Genomic DNA, 16755 nt, shown 5'->3' on the forward strand with positions numbered 1-16755 from the left:
TGGACTGCTGTGAGAACTTCCCAGTGGTCAAGGACCACTTGTCTAAACTCTCTTGTCTTAAATTCTGGGAGCAACAAGTCACTGCAAAACCATGAGCCCTGGATGTCAGCCAAAGGTGGAGAGAGAAGTTGTCCGTGGGGGAACAATGACAGGATTTCTGAAAACGATTTCCAGTGTGCCTGGGAAGGAAACCTCTCTACAAGGAACATCTTGTTCCTCCCAGGAAAGACACTGAGGTGTAAAGGTGACATGGAGAGGTAAAGCCTGACAACCCAAACCATCCCATCTTCCTGGAGGAAGACTGAAGGATAAACATTAGGACAGAGACACAACAACAACAAGATCTTTTTTTTCTTTTTTTTCATATAGGAAGGCTTCTCATATAATGATTTTCATTATGTTAGCAATGAGATTTTCTGCACTGATACGATCATTCAGCCTATTAAAACATTTGTACTATTAAAGCATTATTAGACTGTTAAAATATTAATCAGAATAACCATATTTTTTTCATTTTGAGGTGTATGTCTGCTGTGTTCCTTCTGCCTGTAACAAGCTTTGGAGTGTAAGGTTTTATTTCACCATGAGCTTGGAAGGAAATAACAAAGCTGCTGCTATCAAAGTTTCTGTGTCTGTATAAAACACAAACCAGTCTTTCCCAAGGATTAGAAACTGTGTGGGTCTTTGAAGGTTCAGTCAGTCACTACCGACCAAAGCCACAGCAGATCTCCAGGGGAACACCAAATCTGAATCCTCTGTGCTGTCTCCTTTCAGTGCTGTTGCTTTCCCAAGTGATGTTACACAGAAAGCTGGGACAAAGCCCAGATCAGAGTCATCCCTACTGTTTGCAAAAAACATTCTGGGGAACAGAGAGAGACTGCTGAATTCCATTCCTAATAGATAGAAAACCTGTGATATTTCAGTGCGGCACTCCTGGTGCCAAGTCAGATTTTATTTCTGATGTAGCCAACTCAGAGAGAAATGCAGCTCCCCTAAAGCATTTGCCAAAAATATTTGTGAGTGACTGAGACCATCATAATGTTAAATTTGGCATAAGTATCTCAACAAAATCCTGTTGTGCCTTGCTGTTTTCTGCAAGAGAGAAGAATTAGGAAAGTATCAAAGTCTCCATAAGGTACCTCAGTATTGAGTGTAGGGGAGACAATGGCCAGTGGTGAGAAACTGCAGGAAGCTCTGGTGATTCCGAACATCTTGTCAAGATTAAACTGAGCTTAGGCATATGTACAGCAACATTCAGAGAAGGAAAAAGCCTCATTTTCACACTCAGGAAAAATCAGGAAAAGAAATAGGGACATGGCCTTTGGGCTGGACTGGTCAGCTCCAATGTTGCCATTTTTATGGGCCAATTTGATGTTTTACCATTGTCATTTTCATTGCTGTGACACCAAACTCATCTTGGTGAAGAGCTGACACTGTCCCAGTACTTCACTCAGCACTGTGGCACCTTTGCAGCTCCCCTCAGAAGGACCAGGCCTCCAGAAACTCCATTTCAAGCCTAATTTGCCGGGATTGGCCCCGCTGCAAGGAGCCCCAAGATGCCACATGCCACTGTCTTGGGCATGTCAGCTTCCCTCCTGGTGAGCTGACACCCGGCCAGTTACAGTCTGGCAGCTGGAAATTCAGTGGTCACTGTCACAAACTTTTGAACTGAAGAATTTTCATCGAGAGAGCCTTGGAATAAAATGTCTACTTCACACAGAATAATGAGATTGGGAATACAGCGATTCTTTCTCTAAAACAAAGCACTTTCATGACAAACTACTTGGTTTTATTAAGTTCACAGAAGCCTGAAATTAAACAGTGAAAAAACTGAGGATAACAACAATCAAAAATTCAGACACCTGAATACTCTTTCAGCTTTGGAAGAGTTTTGACACCAAGGTTATCTCATCAGAATTATTTTCCTACTATTAATTATAAGGAGCTCTTCCTTAAAATACTGCCTGAGCCTTCATAATTTTATGCAGCTGTGATATTATTTTATCAACAATAAGGGTTAAAATACCATATAACTACCAGACCAAAATACATCCAGTCATCATCATGTGAAAAGGTAATTCCACAGAGATATTATCCATGGAAATGTGTCTTTTATTTACCTTCCTGTTCCTAATCAGAAGAATATTTTGTTAGGTGTGCCATCCCTGGCAGTGTCCAAGGCCAGGCTGGACAGGGCTTGGAGCAACCTGGGCTGGTGGAAAGTGTCCTTGCTCATGGCAGGGAGTGGCTCTGGATGGGCTTTGAAGTCCCTCCCAACTGAAACCAGTCTGAGATTCTGAAATAGCCATTCTCAGTGGGAGAGGAGAGATAAGAAGCAGGGTACAAAGAGATTGCCACAAGATAAAGCATATGTGACAACCAAGACTAAGGAACCCTGCCTGGGATATCCCAAAGAGAATGAAGATAAAATAAAATAAAATAAAATAAAATAAAATAAAATAAAATAAAATAAAATAAAAACAACATCAGGACTATGGTTTGCAAACTAAGGGAATCTGTATCTCAAATGCACTGGAAGACAAAGCTCAAATTGCTTCTTTGTACTTGTCATTTAATAAACAATTTCACAATACTTAGAAAGGAAGCACACACAGTGCCGAGGAAGTAATGGGATTCTTTTAATTTCCTTTGTCTGTCTATCTTGAGATAACCAGATTTTCCATTGAATTTGAGACTGTGAATTTGTATTGGATAAAGATATAGTCCTTTTTAAAGCTTCTCATGCACAATCTTCTCTTTTCCCACTTTTCCAGCATATATAAAGTAAATGATTTGGTTAAAATACACAAATTTAAATGAACAGAGCAGACTTTTGTGCATGTCTCATCAAAGTTCCTTGTTGTTTGTTCCTCAGCTTTTAGACAGACAAAAATTGCTCAGTCTCCCTGAATGCTCAGCCACTTGAAGGCTTCAAAATAATTTTTGATTTACAGGACATCAGAAGTCTTCAAGCATTTCAAGTCTGAACATGACAATAGATTTCAGAACTCTGTTTTCCAGCCAGGCTCTGACAAGGCATCTTGACAGGAACAGAGAGAATGAAGAAAACCGCAGAAATCTGGCATTAATACATCAGAATTCTGCTTTGCTGTGTACGAATCCATCCCTAGAGTGGGACTTTAAAAGGTGCCTGCTCTGTGCTGCAATAAGTAAATGTATGTATACATGTCATTAGGGAATTAAACACTGCAAAGAAAGGGGTTTTTGAAAAGTGTCAGTATCTAACAGGGAAATGGAATGTCGATATTGAACAGCAAAATCTTCAGATTGCTTTATCAGGATTATCCCAATTATGAAGAGAAGGAGTGTTGTGATTGATTCACGAGTTCTAATGTAACAATATTGAAGAAAATGGGTAAATTTACATCGAATCACAGAAAAATTAAGGTTGGAAAAGACCTTCAAGATCATTGAGTCCAAGCTGTGATCCCTCTCAGAGCCTTCCTGCCCTCCAGCAGATTCACTTCCCACCCAGCCTGGTGTTACCTGTGACCTTACTTCTATGCATACGTAGAGTCCTCAGATCAGAGCTATTAACACATTAAAAATTCATTAAAAAAAACAGTATTACTGTGGCTTTGAAGAAGTTTATTCTTCCTTGCCATTTTTAGCTTCCAATATACCTGCAATGTCCAAAAATATTTTAATTCCAGAATAAATGTCACGGTGTATCTTGGTAGCAATACATAAATGTGACCACGAATTCCCAGAATTGTTTCGTGTCTTTAGTAGACATTTTTGTCTGACCTCATGCAGTTTTGTCTATTTAATGCAGCTCAACTGACACAAATCAGAGGAGAAGTGAGATAATTTGAGGATCTGATTCAGGACAACCTGTCATCAATCAATCTGATTCCTGAGGTGGTTTCGAGGAGAGCTGTTAACAGAATGAACGATCTCAACATTTTCTTTATGCTGGTTTTATTCTGCCCATTGATTTTGTGTCAGAGAGAGCACAGAAAAGACTTGCTCACATGTAACAATGGTATTTCTGTCAAGCATCAATGATGGGCACAAACCTCCCCAGGTGAAGGGCACAGTACATGTGGAACTGGGATCTCAATTTTAAATTACTCAAATATTTCAAGTTTGAGAGTCTGCCTGAAATTAATACACTCAGCAGATACAAATGCCCAGGAGCATTTTAGGAGTTTCTTATAGAAACCAACAGTAGAATCATTCATGTATAGATTCCTGCTGGGAAAGCAAACAGGATGAAAGGAAAACCTCCCGAATTTAATTGGAAAGGATTCATATTTGTGACAGATCTTTAAAGATAGACAATTTGGAGAAAATGTTTCTCAAAAGTGTTGTTCTGAAGTCGGTGTTATACCAGTTCTTGCCTTCAATGCAGGAGCTTACTCAGGGTCTCGTGTTCAAATCCTGGATTTAGCGCTGGCAAGTTTGACATTTCCAAGAAATCTTTAATGTGTGACAAATCTTCCCAGTGCTTCATTACAGAGCCTTGTCTTTGACAGGCATTGCTTCTGTAACTACATCAAAAATGGATTTTTTTTTCCTTTTTGGATGGAAGAAGCAAGCAATAACAACAACAGGTGGAATGTCAAGAATTTGTTACATTACAATGTCATTCGAGGCAATCTAAAACTTACTTTATTTTAAGAGAGGAAAAATCTTCAGCAAATGGTCATGCTGGAAAGCAGGAATAAAAGTGTTTTGTGCTGAAAACTCTGTCTCACTATTCAGACTTGGAAATGACCAGCAATCAGGAAAATGAATCAATTAATCTGATGGAAAAGTTGCAAGGAAAACATGCACACAAAAATAATCCAGACATCTGTTTTAGAAAGCATCAAAAACTGAGCAGGCCTTTTCATAACCCTTGTGCCTCTCTGACCTAAGGTGTCTCAGATCAGCTCAGTGTGAATGCTGAAATACGGCTCCTGGGGTGGCAAAGGCAACTCCACAGCAATAATAGAATGAGGAAACAAAATAAATAATATGGACAACTGGATAAAGCCAGTAAGGATGAGGTAGGTAAAGAAAAAATAAATGTGACACTGGAGAAAATAACGCAGCATGGATTTTGGTTTTACAACTGAGGCATGTTATTGGGACAAAAAGACCTTAGAGCACACATCTATTTTTATTTTTTCCTCATTTCTTATGCTGCAGCACATTACAGTGTAATAAAGTCCATAGCAGAATTTAGCCACGCTGAAGATCATGGAATCATAGAATCCCAGAATGGTTTGGGTGGGAAGGGACCTGGAATATCATCCCATTCCACCCCTGCCATGGGCAGGGACACCTTCCACTGTCCCAGGCTGCTCCAAGCCCCAATGTCCAACCTGGCCTTGGACACTTGCAGGGATCCAGGGGCAGCCACAGCTTCTCTGGGCACCCTGTGCCAGGGCCTCCCCACCCTCCCAGGGAACAATTCCTTCCCAATGTCCAATAAAAACCAATCCTCTTTCAGTTGAAAGCCATTCAGATGGGCTGACTGAGAATTACAGTTTAGTTCTGGTACATGCTAGGGATGGAATCAGTAACGGTCTTGACAGAGACAAAGTTCATCCCAAGATCCTTCTCTCAGACCATTTTTACCCTTCAATGGATCATCACAGAGAGCTCAGGAACATCTGATTGCTAATCCAGTATTCATGCCATTTGACTGTGGTTTATAAAGAATTTAAAATCTGTGAAATTTATACAAATTTACAAATTTGTATGACCACCAGTCAGGTCACTGTTAGGAAATAAAAACGACTCATAGTAACGCAGAGCTGAAAATTCTCTTTCTGGGTAAGTGTTGGGAAATTAAGGTAAATGGCCTGGGATATTTAGGGAAATTTAAAATTTGAAATGGCTCGTGGGATTAAGGGCTTTACAGGAATGAGTTTTGCTCTTTTACAGGAGGTTGAATAGATTTCCTTCTTTCTCTCTGCTGAGCCCCAGCTCTAGATTTAGAAAGAAATGCTGTATTGAGAGAGACCCTGGAAATTTATTCCCTTTTCCATAGGGTCATATAATGGTTTGGGTGGGAAGGGCCCTTAATCTCATTCCACCCCCTGCCAAGGGCAGGGACACCTTCCTCTAGACCAGGTTGCTCCAACCTGACCGTGAACACTTCCAAGGATGGGGCAGTCACAAATTCATCCAAGACTTCAGTGATCTTTGGATGAAGATACAAATGTATAGAGGTTTGAAAATCTGGGCTAACACAAGCAAGTCCCAGGAATGCAAACAATGCTTAGGAATTTAAAGCACCAAAACACAGTCATGACCTTTTACGCTTGGTATTAACCTGCAGAAGCACATGTGACACCAAAGATGACTCATTTTTATGCTTGTTAGTGGAAAATACATAAAGTGAAATTCAACAGTGAAAAGAATGTATATTAATAAAATAATGCTCTATAGGGTTTACTGAAGGTCAGGGGACAAAACTAATAATCTAAACATCTTTCTGCAACAAATATAGATTAAAGCTAAACTGAGAATGGAGTGCTTCCTTCTCAGCTTCCTCAGTGTTCTGACAAATTCAAATTTGAGTAGAAGAGTTTCTCACCCTTTAAAATGCATTTATACTGTTATTATTAGTAGACACATGGTCTGTTTAACCAGTAGTTGTTTATAGTATGTGATGACTGCTGATATTCCCTATGTTTTCTGTTACAATTTTTAAAAGATAAATAGATCTACAAATTAATTTCCCTTCATAATAAAATACTGTAAAAAGCCCAAGAATACAACACTGAATTACTCCACTCACTACCAGTTTTTCTTCCTCCTCATCCTCTCTGGTTTATTTTTATTTATCATTCTTTCAAGATGTGCCTGGAAACTTTGATCTGGACTCGATTTTCCTTACTTCATTTGGTTTGTGCTACACCAGGTCGAAAGGACAAATCCTGCCCTGGGACAGATGTTTCTGTGATCTGCTTTTGGAAGAGGTCATGGCAGCCTAGAACTTTGAGCTGCAGCAATTACAATGGGTTCAGGGATAAAAAAAGGGCTGGAACAAGTATTTATTAGAAATACTGGATTGACAGTCACTTGAGCCATCATAAATACATTTTGGGTTATGTGAGTAATATTGAAATACGTGTAGGTTTTGCTCAACAGACTGAGGGTGGAAGTAATTTCTGAAGGTTTTCCTTTACACAAAACCAGCTCTGTTGTTATCAATGCCAGAATAAGTTCATGATATCCTGTGTGATTCCCGTAGGTTGACCAATGCTGATTTTCTTCAGAGCTTTACAAACAGCTTCAGGAAGCAATTGGGATTTTCTTGTCATCAATCTGCACCCATGCTTTCATTTTTCCAAAGTGGCTGAAATGATCGAGGGTGTTTTTTGAACTAAAATGACCCAATTATCTTGTATTCAAATTTCTTTATAATTCCATGTTTTTACACCCTGGTCAGTGGCCAGGTTTGGGTAAGGAGCACAGAACCAGCACCTATAACAGCTGAAGGATGAGTAATTTCATGGTTATTCTACAATGGGTCAGAATCCCTGATCAGGAAGGTTCATAGGAGAATGGCCTTGACCAATTTCAGCACAACTGCTGATCTGCATCATAATTAAATCCCCTCAGTAAACACCCTCAAGATGAGGATTCCCAGGCAGTTGTTCATGCAACCTTCCTAAAACAAAGAATCCCTTTTTTTTTTGGGAAGACAGTTTCCCAGGCATCTGCTTCCAAAGGCTGCTATAAAATTGAGAACAGATGCCCAACCTTTGGTGTCCAGGAGGAAGGTTTATGGCAGAGCTGTTTCCATGCAGCAGGCTCATGGGAAATATTTTAGGAAAACAAGCCATAACTCTCAAAAACCACTTACCAAAACATGTTTCTGGAAGATATTTTGGTACTAGGAACTTGACATTGTTCTATTTAAATGTTATTACAATAGAAAAAAGTGCAGTCAGCTCTAAATTCAGATGCCTTGTGCTTTGGTGAATCATTGGAGATGTGAGTGACACGTTAGCACTTGCAGTTTTCCCACTGAAAATTGAAAGATAACAAAGTAATAAAGAAAGGATTTCTGTGCTCACAGCAACTAGAAAAAAACAATCTAGAAGTCAATTTTTAGTGCCATTATATACATTCTCTTAGACCAATTCCATATTCATTTTATTTAAAAGTGACAGAAAGCTCACCCAAATTACAGTCTTTCCAGAAACCTTTAAAATATTTCCCATTCATTCACTTTCTCACTGATGCTAATAATACCTGTCACTTGCACTTTTGCCTACTTTTGCAATTGCATTTCCAAAGAAGTAAATGGCAGGGTTGACCTAACACAGGTAATTCAATTACTTGGGGTGATGTAGATATTCTGGGCAAGTTAGTGGCTTGTCTTCAGCTGTCACTTTGAAAGGACAAGAGTTTTGGGTTGGTCCCATCTCAAATCTGCTGCTCCTGCAATTGTCTCAGCCACACTGAGGAAACACAAAAGTGCCAGAAATCTTTGTTTAAGGTCCTGCCTCTCCTGAAGGATCAACATGTTCTCGAGTGCCACATCCACATGTGTTTTGAACACTTCCAGGGATGGTGATTCCAACCACTGCCCCCAATGCTAGACCACCCTTTCTGTGAATATGTTTTTCCTTATATCCAACCTAAACCTTCCCTGGCACAACTTGAGGCCTTTCCCTCTCCTCTTGCCATACAGTGTGACAGGACTCATCACCGTAACCTCATTTCTGTGGGATCCTAGGCATGTTCAATTTTTCACATCCTGTTAGCAACAGGAAGATGGATCTTCTGCAGGTCAAGCTGCTCTGCAGAGCCCAGACAGGCTTTTTTTCTCTCCAGGCACTGTGTTGTCCCCACCACAGCATTCCAATTGTGGAAAAGGACCTACGTGACCTCGACTTTCAGTGGTGTTGAGAAAAATGGGGGAATTTGCCTTTTATGTGTGCTGGTGAGACTAAAATTTTAGCTGGCAGATTGTGGACAGTGTACTTTAAATCTCCAGACTCACCTGATCCATCAGTCAGGCACCTCAGGAGGATGGCAGATGTACTGATTCGGATGACTTTGTGTTCCTGTGCTACATCTGGATGCTATGTTGTAGCAACAGAGAAAAAATAAAGCCCCAAATAAAAATCTGTTCTGCAGTTAAAAGTGCTGGTAAAAAATCAGTGTTTTGCTTGCAATGTGTTGTGCTGTCCTCTAACATAGAGGTCAACAGCTCAGTCAAGTGTGAATTCCAGAGGATTCTTAGCACTGGCTTTTCTGCAGAGAGACGTTTTGCCACCACACATTTTATTTGTTTGGTAGCTTTTGCAGAGGCAAAAAGCTCAGTTAAATGTGAAATAGCTGAAGGACAGAACAATGCAGGAGCAGCAATAAGGCTATGCTGTTTTGCTCTAGCTTTCAACAAGTCTTGCATAATGTTTGAGTTTATGAATTTCTGTGTGTGAAGTAAGATTAATACTTTTGCAGCACACTTTTAATTTTTTACCCTTTGCTTTCATTTAATTTAAAAAAGCCCAGGGTTATAATTTCTACAGCATGCTACAGCTTGTCGTAGAAATTTCCTCCCCAAAACAGCCTTCAGCCAATCCTGGCAAAACTCTAATTAAATTCAGCAAAAGGAACAATGAGCAAATATAAATGATAATTTTAAATGAAATCCGGATTAGCATGTCAGCAAAAGAAATTCAGTTCAGGTCAGAAAAACTGTCAAAACAGTACAAGGATTAGAACTTATTCTGCAGGAAATAAGATACAACTTTAAAGATCAGCTAATTAAAGTTTCCACTTGCCTTGCTTGGCACATTTTCTGTCAGAGGGTTTAAATACATGTCATGGCCCTGTGTGCTCCAATGGTTTGTAATTGACACATCCAGTCTCTCCTGAGTCCAGTTCTACTCCTTGTCCATGGTCTAGGGGCTGCATTTCAGCTCAGACACATCAAGAACTGAAAGTGCCGCAACTTATGTAATTAAATAGTTATTGAATATTTTTGCCTCCAGCAAAACACATCCTGGTCCTTACAGAGAGCAATTATCTTACAATACATCAATTAAATGGTCTGAGTGTGTCATAATTAGTTGGTATTACCTGAAAAGAAAAGGTCAATATTCTTACTCTCCCTTGAATGTGGATTTCCATTGGCAATGGGGTTAGAGAGGGAGAAGGCAATTAAATACTTGGCTTCTTGCAGGGTAATTGAAGAATTACAAATGGATTATTGTTGAAGTCCTGGGGTTGAGTCCTTCAGGTTGAACCACCAAGCAGCAGCTCACCGGTGACACCCATTTACAAAAAATCTTGGAGCTTCCTCGAGCAAAGAGATTTTAAAAAACCCAGCCAAACAAACAGGAACTGTAGTCAATGGATGTAGCATAAAATCCTGTCAAGAAATGTAAGCCAGAGGAGCTGGATTTGATGAAAAACACTGATATTAGCACATGAATCACCTCACTGATAGATCAGAGTCATGAACCTTGTCTTGGTGGGTTCCATTTGAGGTGCTACATCATATACTTAAGGTGCATCAACCTCCTAGGACCATATCTTTGGAATCACTCAGAGGTGCTCAGGGATGGGGTTTTGCTCAGGTGTGGGGAACTTCCAGCAGCCTGAGGCCTTGATGGGGGGAGTGGGAAGTTCATGGCATCTTCCTCCTCTTTGCCAGGAGGAGGAGGGTATTGATATTCTTGGGATCTACGTGGATTTTTACGAGCCTTTTCCCTGCAGAGACTGCCCACACCCTCCTTCTCTTCCTTTGATCCCTATTATCCAGCTGTTCTCTTCTGGTCTCTTTGAAAGCGGTTTTACCTGAAGGATGTGAGGTTTTATCCCTGTAACAACCACAGATTGACTGCTGTGATTGGAGTGAGCCTCCTGGGATCAGCATGTCTACAAAACCTTCCCCACAACAGTTTATTCTGGATGGCAAAGACAATTCAATTCACATAGAAAAATTACTCTTTATCTTTATGAACTAAAGTAAAACTACACCAAAATGTTGATTGCTAAACAGCTGTTATCAAACCTGACAAATCTAAAATCCTCTCTGTCTAAGACAAAACCAGAAAAGCCCTGAGAACATGTGGTCTGTACAAACCCTCAGGTTTTTTATTAGTAAAGGCAAAAATCTTTTGTGAGATGATAGATATGAAAGCGTTGACAGATTATTGTCCAAGATTGCTGAGAGAATCGTTCCTTTTATTCATCGTGCCAATAAAAGATGTTTCTATTCCACTCTTTATTATTAAAATATGAGGTTTAGTCTATTATATTGCTATGCAATGAGTACAGCCACGATCTGGAGCTTCACTGCAACAGTTGCTATAAAAAGATGGCTAATTCCATGCCATTTTTACCAGAAAAAGGTAGTGAACAACATGGGCAGGTAAAAACACATTCCCCACTCTCATGGCATAACAGGGAGAAAGTTGCTTGTTATTTACTAGTCCAGACATTTCACTCTCTTGCCAAAGCAAATTCACTTTGTAATTTCCTGGTAATTCTGTCAGTCTGTTCCTTCTTACAAAAAGAAAATCACATCCCAGAAGATAAAAAAATCCCTTTTTTCCCTTAAGAAAAAACCATACCTCCCTTCTTTTGAGGGAGGGGATTCTCCCTCTCTGCTCCGGTGAGACCTCACCTGCAATGCAGTCTCCAGTTCTGGTGTCCCCAACATAAGAAGGACATGGAACCATTGGAGCAAATCCAGAGGAGGCCATGGAGTTGCTGAGGGGGCTGAAGCACCTCCCATGTGGAGCCAGGCTGGGACAGCTGGGAATGTTCAGCCTGGAGACTGGAAGGTTGTGTGGAGACCTCACAGCAACTTCCAGGGCCTGAAGGGGCTGCAGGGAACTGGAGAGGGACAATTCATCAGGAAATGGAGTGACAGGACACAGGGAATAGTTTCCCACTGCCAGAGGGCAGGGATAGATGGGATATTGGGGAGGAATTGTTCCCTGTGAGGGTGGGGAGGCCCTGGCACAGGGTGCCCAGAGAAGCTGTGGCTGCCCCTGGATCCCTGCAAGTGTCCAAGGCCAGGTTGGATGGGGCTTGGAGCAGCCTGGGACAGTGGAAGGTGTCCCTGCTCATGGCAGGGGGTGGCACTGGGTGGGCTTTAAGGTCCCTTCCCACCCAAACCCTTCTGGGATTCTCTGATTCTGAGTCCTCACATCAGCCAGCCCCCAAGGATCCAGTGTCAGACGTGGACTCCTGGATGTGGAAATATTTCTGTTTATTATGAGGGGATGTTATTGTGATCTTGAACTTATCCCATCACATAAAACAACGTGATGAGGGGAAGCAAAGAACAGAACCTGAATGCCAAACGTCTCATGTGAGGATTTGTGCAAAAGCCCTGTAACTCAGAGGCCTTTTTTCAGAAGTATTTATGACATCCTGGAAGTTCAGCTTGGGAAGAAAATCCATCCTTTATAGAGGGGCTATTTCATTAATCCTTAAAGCAGGAGCCTGTTAAAAGAACTGCTCCATTCGAAGTGCTGCTTCAGCCTTGTCTTTCAAAGAGGATGCCAAGGGAAAGAAGAAATATAGTTGCAAGTAACCATATTTTAAGGATTAAAAGGGTGGTTTGGTTTCTTGGGGTATTTTTTGCCTCAATTAAAAATTATTTTGGTAGAAAATGCAGTTGCTTTCTAAATTATCATCCAGATGTTTTCTGCAAGGAGAATGTGGTGAGCACAATAAACAATATGTCTCAAAGTTGCTGACTGATGAAGGCAATGACCTCAGTCAGTTACTTCAGGTCTGGTTTAGTTTCCAGAATCCACAACAACAAAAAGCCCAACAACCAACAACAAAGAAACCCCAAGCCAAATCCCACCCAAAACATTTCTTCCTGATCAGCACAACAGAAAGAATCTATCTTTTAGACAGTTAAATTGTTTTAGAGAGAGGGAAAAATACAAGTGTAAAATATTTCCATGTTTTCCACCAAAATTATTTCTTCCTGTGTATTTCAGTAGAAAATGACATTGCTTTCCCCTGACATTTATTCACTATTTCAATCTCTTTAGAGTTCCTGGAACAGGAACTGCTTCCATTTCAGAATATATGAAAGACTTTCAACTCCTTGCATGGGATGGATGCAATGTGTATTGTTCCATCTGTGCATTTGTAGGGTGGGAGAAATAATTTTCTACCCATAATGCAGACCATTAACTTTGACTTAATAGTTCTTTGAGTCCAATATTCTGTGTTCAACTGAACCATATGTTCTTGAAACACTTATCCTGAAGACACTGAAATGAAAAATACCTATTCTTCTTCTCTTTTTCCTGACAGATTCTATCCTTTATAAATCACTTTTGCTCTTATGAATCTCTGGACCTTTCCAAATCCCCAGCATGGTTCCAGTTTGAATCCATCTTCCCTGAGCATTCAGCCCTGGTTTACACTCTGACTTTGCTAAACTATTTTCTCTAAAATATCTGTTATTGGAAAGGGTTTGACATCATGATTAAGTTGTATTTCAGTCTTCTTTTAGAAAAGCTGAATAGGTCATATTCTTTAAATCTCTTACGTCAAAGTGATTTTTCCAGTGTTTTCTGTGGTTTCTTTAAAGGGTCATTTTTTCCAATACTCTTTTCTTTACATTGCAAAGATTGTATTTGTGGATGATATTTCAACATCAGGTGAGCCAATCCTACGTTTCTGTTGCAAATTACCCATTAAAAACTATCTTTTCTCACTCTCTCTTCTGTGGGGACAGATGGATAAAACTGTTTTTCCTGTCAAGCCATTCAAAATCAGAAAAGAAGGCTCATGTTGCTTTTTGTACAAAGCCATCTACACATTTTTAGTTATGATTCTGTGATTCCATCTTTTTGTAAGTGATCCTGCACTCCTGCTCCTGGTCATGGAAGTATATTTTCAGCGTATTAATACAAGAGATCCTGTATATCCATGCATATGACCACAGAGCATGTTTGGTTTTTATCTTTATGCTGGATAAAAGTGATTCAAAAAATCTCAGTCATTAGGAGTTATTCTATTTGGTCCTGGTCTCTTTAAAAAGTATTTATTTTAGCATGTCTAAACCAACCAATCAAAAATTCATTTCTCAGCAAACAGGGTTTTAAAGAAAATCATATTTTGCGAAGTTAATGCCTAATAACACAGCAGGAAAGACTGTCTGAAGAATTTTAAGGTCGGGATGCTTCCCTAAGACATGATGTTCCTTAAGGCAAGGTTTCCTGGAACTCTTGCTCCAGATTTAGGAAGGAAATCCATAATTGTTGCAATATCATGCCTGTCCCTTGTAGCACATGGGACCCTGCATCCTCAGACATCAGAATCCAGCACAAAGTGGGGACTAATTTCCTATGCCCCTTCAAATCATGGCATCACAGGATGATAAAGGTTGGAAGGAGCCTCTGGAAGTCTCCATTCCACCCCCTGCTCTGCACAGGGCCACAGATGTCAGCTTGCTGAGGGCTTTGCCCACTCCAGTTTGGAGCATCTCCAAGTCAGGAAATTCAACAGGCCCCTGCCAATTTTTGCCGGTGTTTGAAGCCTTTTCAGGCTTTTCACTCTGTGATTACTGCAGAGGTTAAAGCATATTTTCTGTTTGATACACAAGCCCACAAATGACTCTGTGTAGCAGTAATTTCTGTGCCACCTGACTCTGGGCCAAGCCAAGGTCTCCCAAGCCAGGTAGGACTGATCTGTTTTGTTTTCCAACACCATCACAAAGAATTACAGACACAGAATTCTTCTAGAGACTGTTAGTGGTCCTTTAGTCCAATTTCCCATTGCAAATCTGTATCAGCTGTGCAAAAGTTATTCGTTACATTTCCCAAAATGCTTTTGAAAGTCTTCCTAATAAAGTATTTCATATTAAAATAAATTACCTGGAATCTATCTCCAGACTGGCTTGGCAAATGATGCTTTGCCCAACAGGTAATGGCAAAGCAGGGTGTTCCTAAAATACCAGAATGGTTTGGGTTGGAAGGGACCTCAAAGATGATCTTGTTCCACCACCTGCCATGGGCTGGGACATTCTTGCCCACAGTCAGTTAAGCTTATTTGTGGCTTATTAGAGGTATAAATAACATTAACTTCACTATATCCTTTAAATAAGATAATGCAATGTTAAAATAACTCATCTGTGTAACACCTAAATATCTACAGAAAATTACATATTTTTAGGCAAATTAATTATCTGTGGAGCACTGTTGGATTCTTTATTGGAAAGAGAGTAATTTTTCCACTTTCTGTTTCTCCCTATGAGAGGCAGACACCTTGCCCCTGGATCCCTGGAAGTGTCCAAGGCCAGGTTGGACAAGGCTTGGAGCAGCCTGGGCTAGTGGAAGGTGTCCCTGCCCATGGCAGTGGATGGAACTGGATGGGCTTAAAGGTCGCTTCCAACCCAAACCAGTCAGGGATTCTGTGATATACGAAAGAAAACATCAGTATTTGTAGATATTCAGGAAATTGTTGTGACCCTATTTAAAAACTGAATCAATATTTCTGGAGTCTCATCTGGTGAGACAGAAATGTCACATTTCACAAAGAAAGAAGGGGTTTGGAGCATGGAGACACTGTTTGCACTGAGGTGAAGTGTGGGAAATTGGCTACGTGAGAAAGGGCACATAGACCCTTTGCAGTTTACTGAGCAAGATCTTGCAGAACATCGCACACATCTTGTGTAACAATTGAAGTTGCAGAATATTGCACGTATCTTGCTCAACAACTGAACTAGCATTGAGTTCTTATTGCTGAGCTATGGGTTTTACTGCAGAGTTAGCAAGGATAGTCTTTGGCAGCAAAAAAATAGATGCCTGTGGTCAGGAAGGCCAGAGAAAAAGGAGAACTGCTGACCACAGAAGGGGAACTAAGGGAGGGGTTAGAGATCAGCTAAGACGACGTGAACCACTTAGAATGCGCCTTTACGAATATGCATGAGCCTATTATTGATAGTATATAAGAAGCTTTGGTACAATCAATAAATGAATTCCTGTTGATCACTCATATTGAGCGTCCGGGTTTTCCCTCCATCGCGACAGTGAAGTATGGCCAAGTCTCTTCCCACCTCCCCCTGGCATTTTTGTGGTTTTATTCTACTTAGAATTTCCTTACGCACACACGCCTTATCAGAGGATTTACATATTTGTAGAATTTCTAGAATTTTCCACATGAAACAAACAAACCCAAACTCAGTGATTTGGAAATCCCAAATCCAGACTAAATGTAAGGCTAAAAACGGGCACGAGCTGCAGGTACAGTGAAATGTGCATGAATTTTAATTCTGAAAATCGAGTTTCAGCTTTTGGACTTGAAAACCTTGTACCAGACTTCCCTTGTTACTGTTTCCTCCCTTTCCTCATCTCCCACCTCCGTATTCCCCAAAGCCATATTTACATCCTTCAACCAAGACAAATGTTAATATGCATAGTAGCATTTACATATTTACAAGTAGGCAAAGTCTAATGACATAGAAAGACTCTTTGCTCTGAAAAATCATTGGTAGGTTGTTAAAGCAAAAAAAAAAAAAACAACTTACATTTCCAGTTGAGCACAAGAAAGAAGAAAATAATCAATTTATATTCATATTTAGGCTACATGAATCATAAAATGTGCTGTAATATGCTGCATGTTATAAACACCTTGTTTAAGCAGCTTGCTTGCTTGCTTGCTTGTCATTACACAAGGAACTTATTGACTGAAACAGATCTTCATGGGAAAGAAGTATTGCATTCAATTTTTTTCTTTTTTTAAATTTTTTTTTAGTGTTTAAAGGAGAAAATTTTAGTTTGTTTCACTGGTAAA

At 40.1% G+C, this 16755-nt stretch overlaps 1 long non-coding RNA gene across 1 annotated transcript; it reads right to left on the reverse strand.

The window, feature by feature from the left end:
* Nucleotides 1–2165: 2165 nt before the first annotated feature.
* On the reverse strand, nt 2166–14172 carry LOC125329838. Its single transcript, XR_007205294.1, has 3 exons — nt 14156–14172; nt 3853–3855; nt 2166–2248 (listed from the first exon to the last, which is right to left on the reverse strand). It is a non-coding gene; the product is annotated as an uncharacterized LOC125329838 (long non-coding RNA).
* Nucleotides 14173–16755: the final 2583 nt, after the last annotated feature.

This window comes from Corvus hawaiiensis, chromosome 9 (assembly GCF_020740725.1).
Source record: "Corvus hawaiiensis isolate bCorHaw1 chromosome 9, bCorHaw1.pri.cur, whole genome shotgun sequence".
Lineage (NCBI taxonomy): Eukaryota > Metazoa > Chordata > Aves > Passeriformes > Corvidae > Corvus > Corvus hawaiiensis.